This window comes from Propithecus coquereli, unplaced genomic scaffold (assembly GCF_000956105.1).
Source record: "Propithecus coquereli isolate 6110/MARCELLA unplaced genomic scaffold, Pcoq_1.0 Scaffold26, whole genome shotgun sequence".
In the NCBI taxonomy this organism is placed as follows: Eukaryota; Metazoa; Chordata; class Mammalia; order Primates; family Indriidae; genus Propithecus; species Propithecus coquereli.
In genome coordinates, this window is record NW_012148174.1 from 10,827,839 (window position 1) to 10,839,907 (window position 12,069).

Genomic DNA, 12,069 nt, shown 5'->3' on the forward strand with positions numbered 1-12,069 from the left:
ATATAGATAAGGATAGTTTCTTTCTGTTACTCTTTTTTGTGTGTCAGAGTTAAAAGAGAGGAAGCATCCGTCAAGTTAATTTAACTAAAATTTTATTTTAAAAATAGATAAATGTAACCTACAGATGGGACAGCAGAGGAGAGTTAGTGGAGGCCACAAAATATCGTGGCTGCCGTGATTTATTATTCCAAAATACACAGGGATGGAGGATGTAGGTGTTCAGCGATCATTTCGCGCCTAAGGAACGCCGACTCGTTTTATTCTCATGATGTTCAATTCACTGTTTAATTTATTAATTTTCCTTTTCTGTAGCACTTGTGCAAAACATCTCTTTACCTACTTAGTTTCTGCAGTGTTCTAGCTACGGAGCGACACGGATACCATCATTGACAGGGCCGGTATTCCTCAGCAATAGAAATACGGTGACGTTTCAAATCCCACAAATGCCTCTCAGCTTGATCCATGTACATTTCCTTACTGTGGTTTTCTTTTGCTGCTTAGAAATTCTATGGCGGTCAGTAAAGAATTTGGAAGTACTTTCCCCATGACCTTAAAAAAAAAAAAAAAAAAAAGACATTCCTTCCAAAATCCTCCAGGGGGCAGTGTCTTATAGCGCATTTTCACCACTGGGGGATTGAAGGATGGAGGAGTTTTGAAAATTTGACAGCTGCATGAAAAATGAGAAAATACCGTCCTCGCTTCTGAAGTGGGCTCGCAGCTGGTGACTTGTTCATCCAGAAAACATCCCAGAGCTGTGAGTGTGTGTGTGCTCTGCTGACAGTTTGGGAGAATTATTAAGGAGACACACAGCATTCTGTATTTTGCATTCACTCCCCGATGCTTCGTAGCCACGTAAGCCATAAGGAAGAATTTCTCAATCCTTGAATTTGAAACATTTTTGTTTTTTTCTTAAAGAGTAAAACAGTTGGTTCTAAATATAATTGTGATCGGAATGCTGCTTTTATTGATATTAAAATAACCTCAATAGCGATGTCCATGTCCCTTTCTCTTGTATCAAATTCTATTGTCTGTGATAGCTTAGAAGTTAACATGTGGTTAGAACTTCAATCATCTGAGCCTTGTAGAGAAACTTCAGTGCCTAGAAACAGATCCTTATTTGCAAACAAATAAGTAAACATTTATGCCAGTTAAGTGGGGACACGTTTGTGTTTCTTGAGTTTTTTTCCTAAATTTAAGTGAGGTTGGGTTTACCTCTTAGCTAAAATTGTGTTTTCTTTTTGGTAAATACTTGAACTTCAAATCAGAATATTTTGTGCAGAGGTGATGATTTAAAAGTAAACTAGATTTCTAAGTTGTTGTTGGTTCCAATGTATAATGGGAGGAAATTAAAATAGTATTCATACTTCTTCTGTAGTATTTGGTTGCTTTGGAAAAAATCGGTAGCTTACTTTCTAATCCCCTGACCTGACTTATTCACTATGAATATTTTAAAAGTATTTCTGAGATACTTAATAAGACCCATTTAGCTATTATAGTTTCTCAATGAGATAAGAATTTAATTAGGAGTAGATTTTTCTCTATATTTTACCAAAATCCACTTTACTTAGATAATACTAAATTGTTCTTAAAGACTACCTACTCATTTCCCAATAATCCTTTATCATTTTAAAATTTCTAGCAGCTCAGAGGTGAATTTTGTTTTATTTTTATGTTTTGTCTTTCACTCAAGTGAGAACCTGGAAATTAATCATGTAATTGATAGCTACTTTCAGGACTCTGTCAAAGACTAAGATTTTCTTCTAACCCCTCCCCTGCAAAGGAATCCTAAATTATTAGTTGTTAGATAAGTTTTGTATGTTGAGATGTTCAGGTTTATAGTTTATATGTGTATATATTATATAAATATATATGTATATATAAACATTATGTTCAGTTTGGAGTCTGGGTCAACTCCATTATGTGGATTAGAGAGTAAAATATCATGGATGATAAAAGTACTAAGTGAAACATAATATTTATTTATAAAAGTGTGTAGACTGTTAAATTACAAGTAAAGTGCTATGAACATTACGTACGAGGAAGACAGGCCTTTGATCTCCTGGAAAGCACCGCTCAAAAGTCACTAGTGACAATTTTTGAATTCCCCAAACAGAAAGCTTCTTAGAGAACACGCTGAGATTTTTATTTACGAGGCATTCTCTGACACATTTCAATTGGTGTGTAATCAAGTATAGCAAGTACTCCATACTGACCGAATTTCATGTTCCTGGAGTCATGCATATTCATCAGGAGTCTTACGTTGTTGGTCTGTTCTGGTTTTCCTTGTTTGTGGGTGGAAAGGCACTGAGAGAAGTATAATTTTTTAAACTTGAACGTGTTGAGTAGTTACATCTCCTTAGAAAAACTGAGTCACGTCGCAGTGGAAATGAAATAAATGGCATCAGGAGTGATTTAGTTTAGCAGTTATGATTCCTCTTGTAAAACAAAATGAAAAAAAAAAACCCACAATGCTGTATTTTCTGGAGAAAAGTTGGCAATCTATAGGGGTTTTGTTGTCTGTTTCAAAAGAAGAGTCATTTGTGTGATTTCGGGGAGCCAGTGCCTTACGGAATTTGTATATACTGTAATTATTCAGGACTAGGGAACAAACAATTGTATTTGTTACAAATTGTATATGGCTTTGTTTTAACATTCCCCTAAATAAAATGGTTTCATTCTCCCCTTGGGAAAAACACGACTGTTATTTTATAGTTGTGCCTATTTTTTTTTTTTTTTTGTCTTTGAAAGTTTCTCATTGTCACAGGAGGGAAGGTACCCGACGAAGGCAGACGCAGGTAAGTTTGGACGTTTTGTGGCAGGAGAGGGCATTTTGGTGGCAGTGGGCCGACGGCTTCTATTTTCTCTGTAATTAGGAAGCACGGTCGTCTGCGGAGAGCGAGGGGAAGGGGGGGCAGGGGTCGGTGTCGGAGGGAGGTGAAGGTTTGCGATTGCACGGTGACAAATCACAGCTTGCTGGGGAGAGGCAGCCAGGTGGTGACGGGCCGCACCCGGGGCCGGGTTAGGCTGCGGATGCTAACGGTGGCTGGCGGCCCGCGTGCGTCCAGCCTCGCTCGCTCCCTCAGTCGTGTGAGCAACAAGCTTCAACCTTTAACTCAGTTTCTTCTCCTTTAAGGTAAGAATAATAGTAATATCTACTGCATAGAATTGCTCTGAAGACGGCGTCATCCACGCACGAAGCATGCGGTAAGCACTCAGCTATTCCCGTCAACTATTATTACAAATGCAGAGGGCCACTGTTCTGTGTGATTTGCGACTTTATTTGTCTGTCATCAACAGCTGGATTCATGCAGGGTTGAGGTTGACCACGCACACGCAGCACCAGGTCTTGGATCATAAGAATCATGGTCACCAAGGGGCTGGTTGCCCCGGGCCCGAGTAGGGAGGGAACGAAGTCGAGGTGGCAGCTCATAGGCCGGGTAAACCTGGTCTAGGGACAAGGAGCCCTGAGGGGGTCGAGAGGCTGGGGACAGGCCGGGGGTGTGACCACAACACGGCGTGAGTACAGCTAGTGGGCAGGATCCTTGGCAATGAAAGAGGAACCCAGAAGCCAGGCCTTTGGATTTGGGGTGCTGGGGTGTGGACGGACGAGGCTCTTGCTGCTGCCTCTGCTGGGGGAGTAGAAACCCCCCTGCCAGGCAAGGAAGATGGAAAGTGATAGCGTAGTTTTTCCACGGATTGTGAGCCCTGGAGGGCAGGGCGAGAAGTTTGGTTTGGATCCATTGGAGATAAGATCAGGACCAAGGAAGCCCAGAACCGTCTGGGTTTGCACCTTAGGGACAGAAAGGTTTGCGTGTGGCTGGGGCTGGCCTGGCCGTGTTTAGTTAGTGGGTGGCCCTTGGGGGCAGATGCGTCCCAGTGCCAGGATGCAGCTTGACCCAGCTCAGGTCCCCACGGCCCTCATTTTTCAGTTCTTTAGAAGGACAGCATCTCTGAGCCCTAATCTTCTCCCCTGCAAATTGGGATAAAAACACCCACCTGGCAGGGCTCTTGCGAGGGGCAGATGAGATGAGTATGTGAAGCCAGGCGCGTGGCAGGTGCTTGTGAATACGGCTTTATCTTACTGATGTCGCTTTCACAGGCTGCACAACAAGCGACGTTTAAAACCGGCCGAGCTTTGCTCTCGGTCCACCTCTCCTAGCCTCTCTGCACCCCACCCTTGTGTGCTGTGGGCTCAAGCCAAGCTTTTCTCGGGAGTCAAAGGCAACTGGAAAGTAAGCCCAGCTGAGGAAAGCAGTTTCTTCTTCTCACATCCATCATTTCGTAAATTGCAAGCTTGGTGGTCCCGCCTGGTCACAGCAGGAAAGCCCAGCTGACCCCACTTTCAGCAAAACTTTTGTTTCTGCAAAGTAATTCCTACCCTAGGTTCTGATAGCTGGAGGGAGCTCTGGGCCAGATGAAGGTTCTTTGCTGGGACAGAGGGACAGGGCCAGAGGGAGACCAATTGTCAGAGTCCTCCTGTGACCTCCGCTCCCAGACAGGGTCCCAGGCCAGGTCCCTGCCAACTTGCCCTCGGACATGTTTGTGTGCTGTCCTGGGACGGCCTTCCCGACAGGACTCTCAGCTGCTGAAGCTCGAGGGAGGGGTCAGTGGGCTGTCAACCGGGCTGAGTCTGCGCCACCATAGGTTTGCTCTGTGAAGCGCAGGTTCTGAGTTTCTGTTTTGTTTTAATGGAATTTGCATTCTCTTAGATGGAACTGCAATTCTCTCCTCCAGGCACAGGCCTGCCTTCTCCCTTTGACTCACCCAGGTTCCAGGGGACACGTTCTCCTTACTGCCTTCACCCTGAACAAACACTGGGTTCGAATCGGTGGTAAGTCACCGTCTCCCAGCTCACGGAGGGGCCGGTTTCTCGGCGCTGGTGCCATTGCTCTCTGGGTAGCCAGGCTGGGAGCAGGGCGGGGGGCTGGTTGCAGCTCATCTGAGGACGCCTGTCCGGGGAGTTCTCTCACTGGGGAATGGGCAGCCTTTGCTGTCACCTGCAGCCTCCCCCTTGCTCGGCCTAAGGGAGAGGCTGGAGGTCCTGCGCCAGGCCGAACTCTGCTGTTTGCTGTATTGTAGCTCTGGCCCGTGTTGTTGGGCTCACCGTTCATTTCCTACTGTCATTATTTGCAAACTTCATTTAAAATGGGATCTCTGAGGGCGGGGCCTGACACTCTTTATTTACAGCTGTCCCCCATCCCCACCATCTGTGATGCAGATGCTGTATGACTACAGTCCCCTGGCCAAGGCCTGTTAGGACCCGGGCCATGCATCACTGCCCCCCCAGCCCCTCTAGCCCCAGTGGAAAAATTGTCTTCCATGAAACTCGGGAACCGGGCCGCACAGCAGGAGGTGAGCAAGCAAAGCTTCGTCTGTATTTACAGCCGCTCCCCATCACCCGCATCCCCGCCTGAGCTCTGCTACCGCTCCTCCCCCTGTCTGTGAATTTCTCCTGGTGCCAAAAAGGTTGGGGACTGCTGCCTGTGACGCTGGTTCTCACCCCGAACTGCGAATTAGTATCACGTGGGAGCTTTTAAAACTCAGTGCTCAGCTTCTACCCAGACCGATTAAATCAGAATCTCCAGAGGTGGGACCCAGGCATTGTTTTTAAAGCTCCTAGGTGATTCCAGTGTGCGAGCAGACCATTTCAGAACCTCATCCTGGGGCCAAGGAAGGTTGCGATCACCATCGAAACAGGACCCAGAGGCTCTGTGCCCTACAGAAGAAATCCCCGGTGACTCTGAGCGAGGAGGAGGACTTCGTTACGAAGAAACGAGGAGGCAGCACTTTCTGTTGCTTATAAATATAATTTATTACCTGTTTAAAAATTCTTTCTTACATTTTGTACATGTTGGCTGACAGAATAAATGCAGGCAATTTACAAACCAAGGGGACTGCAGGAAAAACGGGGATCGGCAGCCAGGGAGAGAAAAGAGGCACACCCAGCGCTGGCAGCCCTCGCCGCCACGTGGCAAGGCGACGGCGGAAGGTCCCGAGGGCGCTCCTCCGCCAGGGGGTTGTTTTAGAAAAGGAATTGCATAGAAGATACAGCAAGAGGGAACGCCACGACAACGCAAGAAGTGTTCCATGTCAGAAAAGCCAAGGTTGTGGTGTTTTGTGTAAAAAAGAAAAACGACAGAGCACAGAACCTCAGTGTGATCGTTCTGCAGCTGAACTGTTCCAAAGGGGACAGCAGGTGGGTGACACGGCCTCTCCCACACAGCCTGCTGGGGGGTTTTCTCTGACAACCATCGGTCGTCTTCTTTAGAAAGAGTAAAGAGGGAGGAAGGTCACCAACGTGCTACAGCTCAACATTAGACTCAACACGTACGACACTGACGTCCGGCACACACACGGTGGTGACATTTCCTGCAACTGGGCTCAGTGGCTTCTGCCCGGGGGTGAGGGCTTCGCACCCAGTAGCAGCCTGGGCGCGAGTGCAGGAGACGATGCCCGTCGCACGTTCCACCGGTTCTGATGGCCATCCTTTCTCTTTTCCGCGGCCCGGAGGACCACGCATCTGAGCTGTCACCTCTACATCTACAGGTACCCTTAATGACTTCAAGAATCTGAAAGGCAAAGGCATTTTCCGCTAGCTGTAGATTTCTCGCTCTTTCATGCTGCTCTGATTGGGTTCGTTTTATCATTTAGGACATAGCTCAGGTCGTGATTCTCCGCCGTGGCCTCCCCACCGTGCTGACGATCGGAGGCCAGGAAAGCGCCCGTCAACCCTGAGGCCACTGACCAGCAAAAGCTGCCTGCAGTTCACCTTCTAGACTCCAGCACTGAGACTCGTTCCACCCCAGGGCGGTGCCATCGGGTTCAACGACAGGTATGACAGTGCCTAGTCTAGTAGACCTTTGGAATTTAACAATGACACCAAACTTAGGCTTATTTGGAAGTGTCATGACCTGCAATTTATAATTTTGCTGAAGCCCACATCTGAAATGGTACGTTAGAAGGCTGGTGCCCAGTAGCAAGCGGTATGGCTGGGGGGGCAGCTTCCTTGCTCTCTACTTAACAACTACTGGGCCACGACTCTCAGGATATGCTACAGGGATTCCCAACCTGGGGTTCGGGAAGATGTCAGAACAAATCCCCCTTCAGTGTGCAAGACTCCGTGTATACAGAGGGCTGGGAAATAGCCTCGTCTAATTGCTCGGCTTTGTGGACTGGTACGTTTGTGGAGTACCTGTCTGTCTGTCCTGCTGTTGACCATGCTGAAGTAGGTCTGGGGTATATGTTACGTTTGGTTGAATGAGCCTATTCATGTCCCACCACAAATTAATACAGGGAGGTGACGGATCTACTGGGAAACCTGGGAGCTGTCAACTCTTTTGAAGACAGACTATTAAAGTAGCATTTATGAAAATGGGGACAACCACAAGGCTGGTGACACTAGAGCTTCAGGAAGTTCGTCGCTAGACTAAGTCTGTAGAGAAAACCCCCCCAGTGGCATACAAAGCCATCTCCCCACTTTTCAAAAATAGGTTTTTAAGCTAGCATTCTGGAAACATCTATGACTTCATTTGGCTTACTTGGCCATGGACACGGGCTTAAATAAACATCGGTTACAATATATTTATTCCCCTTAGGCCTTATTCCGTTAAAAAAAATCATTAGAGATGCAAGGAAAATCTTTCAAAGTGATCATTACAGCCAGAGATTATACAAATAGATCTCTTAGGGTACAGAAACAGTGCTTCATTACGCAGAGGCAAAAGTTCTAAGGATTTCAGTCAACATTAGCTCAGTAAGGTTAAAAAATATATATAAAAATAATACAAAAACGAAAACAAAAAATCAAAGGATAATAGTTGGTCCTGTGAGGCACTCTCGAAAGGTAAAAAAAGTTTTTTTTAACTTGAGATCATCAATAATAAAAATATTCTTCCTTATTAGATCTATAAAACCTAACGCTCATTGACCATTAGCATTTTGAGAAAGAATAGGCTTTGAGCAATGATGTTCTGATTCACAGAAGCCCCTCTCTTCTCAAAGAGGATGGGCAAGACCCAGTTTCGTTCCAGCTGTGTTTCCAGGGCCTCCTTTCTCCCAATTAGCTTTGGACTCGGGCTCCGTGTGAAACTGACGACTCGCGCAGAACGACTGCTCAGCGAAAGCTACAACCCACATTCAACTTGAAGACTTAAAGACTCAACAAGTCAGCATTTTCTATCGTCTTTACACTCTCCTGCACGTCCTTATGTGGTTTTATATTTGCATGGCCCCATAGGGGCAGACCTTCTTAGAGGCAAAGGCCTGTGAAGTCTGGGCAGATGGGGACCACCTAGCCACTCCCTTCTGTATACAGAGGAGTGAACGGACCAAGAGCACAGCTGTGTCCCCACCAGACACATAGATGGACACATGAGACAAGAGCCTAGTTTGCTCTTCTCCAGAAGAAGTGAAAAGTCTTAATTCCACCCTCTAAACATTTACCTTGAAGATACCTTATTTATAGTAGAAATACCTTTAAAAAAGTACCAAATGCGCAGTTTCCAGGGTGTCTTGAACTCAGTCTCCAGGACTTTGTCCTAAAAATGGCTCTACTTTTTGATAGCTGAGAGAGGAAAATCTATAAAATGATAATGTCTATGAAAATGGCTAATGATGCAATTTAATACCGAACATCTCACCCTCCGAAGTGCCCTGCCCTTGAAGAGCTGAGATCGCTCATCTGTGAGGATGAAGGTTTTCTGGGTGGCAGAGGCGAGTATCTGCTTTGGAAGAAGATGGCGTTTGGGAAAAGGCCGCTGGCTGTGAGAACCGGGGTGTTACACAAGTTTGTCACCATGTGGAGAGAAGACAATGACACAGGATGAAACCTCTGCCTTTGGGTTCCCACATGCAGAGGAAAACAAGCTTCCTCCTCCTCCTTGATTAACAACCACAATTTTCTCTTCCTCAGACATAGTGTTCCCATTTGCACACAGAAGACATTTCTTTCTAAGCGGATACATCTTGTATTTCCGAAGACAAAGATTAGGGAACTAAAAGTAAGGAGATTTAGAGTATGCAAAGCCCAATGAAAACTACAGATGTTAAAAATGACAGCCTTTCAAAGACTGTTTTATACAGATTTTATGTATTTCTACTACAAGAAAGCACCTTAAGATGTGCACGGATGAGCTGTCGTACCAGGGCTAGGCTCAGAATGTCATGGAATTTTGAGATGGGCGATTGAAGTGAAAAAATGTGAGAATAAGAAAATTAGAACTGAAAACGTCCCCACATCTATTTGTCACAAAGGTCCTTTTGAACTCTACAACTGTTAGTGTTTTGATATTAGACTCAGGGTAGACAGTCACGTACCACTAGATGGCACCATGAACAAATGATTGTTTTTTTTCACACCCAACTGGAGTAGGGCCGGGACATAGTCCATAGAACGGTTGATGAAGTGCCTCCCTGTGAAATGATCTGTCGCATCTGGACCTTCTAGGTTTGAGAGCAATCTAACAGCTATGACTTTACTCCAGAGGAGGAGGAGGAGATCAGAATTTGTAGTGAAGATCAACATAAACAGTATCTTGTATGTACAGAAGTTGTCATTTACTGGATAGGAGACATAACAGAGTCTATGACAGATAAGAACCTCAGTGACAAGAAATCAGTCACTCTTTCCTTTTCTGGCCATGGAAGGCGGAAGCAAAAAACAAGCATGTGAAGTGAACCCCAAGGGTTCTGAATAACTCCAGTAATACAGTCCCTGTTATGCTCAATATTTCTGCATTGGTGAATTTTTTAGTCAAAGTTTTTGGTATAAGTTCTAGAATAGATTTACCTGAATAGTCAGTTACATATGGCTCCCTCTACTTTTCACTAGGCATAGGAGTGCCTTTGAGCATTCAGTTCAGACCCCCTAGTTCTCGATTTCCATAGAAGGTTCCACAACCCCAGTACTGAGGAGTGATCTTGACAAGTTTATTTTGAGATGCAGCAACAGACAATAGCTCGCTTTCTTCCTCCTCCTCTTAAAAAAAAAATATATATATTTGATTTTTAATTTAGAATACAGTTTTACTCATTAGTACAAACATTATCTACTGAACTTTTTATTAGTACAATCTCTGCCTTCCGCTATCAGTGTAAGAAGTATTTTAAATATGGAAATCCAGGGGGTGGCCTGAGAGATTATTGGATATATGTCTAAAATAGAATAAATGAAAGGTAGGAGAGAAGAGGCTCCATGACAAGATATTAGTAGTTCCTCAATGGGGAGGATGGGAGAGTCTGTGAGTATCAAGAAATGACCAAATCACAAGAGGAAATTTATGTGGAAAGATGGAAGAAAACGTATAAATGATTTGTGATTCAAATCTAGTCAGCGACCTGGATACCTCCAGCCCCAGAGTCAACCACAGCCATGTTCTGAAGGTTCTGATTCATACACATGGGTGTTTATGGTTCAGTTTTGGTTTGGCTACTGGGCCGTGGACTCCTCAGTCCCTACCTGCTGAGTGAATTGAGTCCTTGTGTTCAAACAAAGAGCCTCTGATGATCCCAAGGAAACGTCATAGTTTACACAAAGTGGTCTGTTGACTAACATTTTGCAGGATAAAATTTTTTTAAAGGGCTAATTAAATAACCTTTGTAAATGCTACTGAGTATTATGAAAGCAGAGATTAAAGGGGGAGAAAAATAAACGCACCAAGTTACCACTGGTGGATGAACTCGTAGGAGTGGTCTTGATGTCAACAGACCAAAACAGAATTTGCAATTAGTCAGGAAGGCTAGGGGAATCCCAAGAGAGGACAATAAAGGGATGGCATCTCTCAGAGAACAGCGTAATGCAGTGACGCAAAGACAAGACTTCAGCCGAACAAATACAGTGCGGGTTAGAATAAATCCCTTTCTATTAGGAACGATTTGAAACACATAATGTAGCCCGGGCAAAAGACTAGCTGACTATCTAAATGACCCAGGTCAGAGTTCATTGTGATCTTCAGACCGATGAATGAGACTGGACACATCCCAGTGGAAGTTGAGCATCTGAGAACCGTGAGATGATCTAATCCACCCCCCCCTTCCTCTTCTAGGTGCAGAAACTGAGGGCCAGTGAGGTTGGTTAAATGACTCTCCCAAGGGTGGCACAGCCAGACAGTGACAAACCCAGAAGGAGAATTGGTTCCTGATCTCCAAAGTCTGTTCCTACAACCCCATGGCCTCGCGACCACAATAGTAAGGTAAGTGAACTTTATAGAGGAGAAGGATCCTGCCAAGGTGAGACAGGTCTAGTCAATACCCAAATACTTGCTACCACGAACAGAAGTTAAAAGAAAATCCTTTTACTAGAGTACTTGTAAATACCAATCACTTCAAATTGTGTATCACAAACACGTTGTGAAGAAATGCTCGTTTGTGTGGTTGAACACGAATCGTGGTCTCTTCCCTGCAACGCTACAGCTTTCTTCCTGAAGGGCCCCAGAAGGTTCCCTCGAAGGAACAAGAGTCTTAGTTATTTCTGTTTTACACTTAGATTCTCCACTTCCCTGATACAAAACCAGTAACACTGCTTCTACACGTTCTAGAAACAGAACACCGATGGGAGGATTATCTGAGACACTCGATGCACACGGTTGGTAGCAAAAGTCTGTGATTTCTCTGTAAATGACTAATCTGGAATAGACACAATAAACCGTCCACAGCTTCAAACGATTTGAACAAAAATAGAACAGCCATGGACAGCGTCTGTACCCCTGTCCAACTGGATGTAAACAACATTTGTAGAAATCGGGTTTGTTAAGAAAGTTTATCCACAGATCTGGATAGCAATAAAAACCGTTTCCTAGGAAACTGTAAGATCCTGTACCACACAGCCCAACAAAGAGGAAGATTAGGTTGATGTCTAAATTCAAGGTACAAATTTACACAATTTTTCTCAACTCCTGTGATGATGTCCGGGTGCCTCGGGCATGGATAGTGGAGGGCGTAGCTGTTTGTCTCCCGCTGCGATCTTGCTTGGGAAGCTCCTTGGTCTGGGCTGGACTCCTCCTCGGCTGTGAGTCCCCTACCCAGCCACAGACTCCCTGTGCGTGTTCATCCTTTGTCCTCAGTTCCAGATGC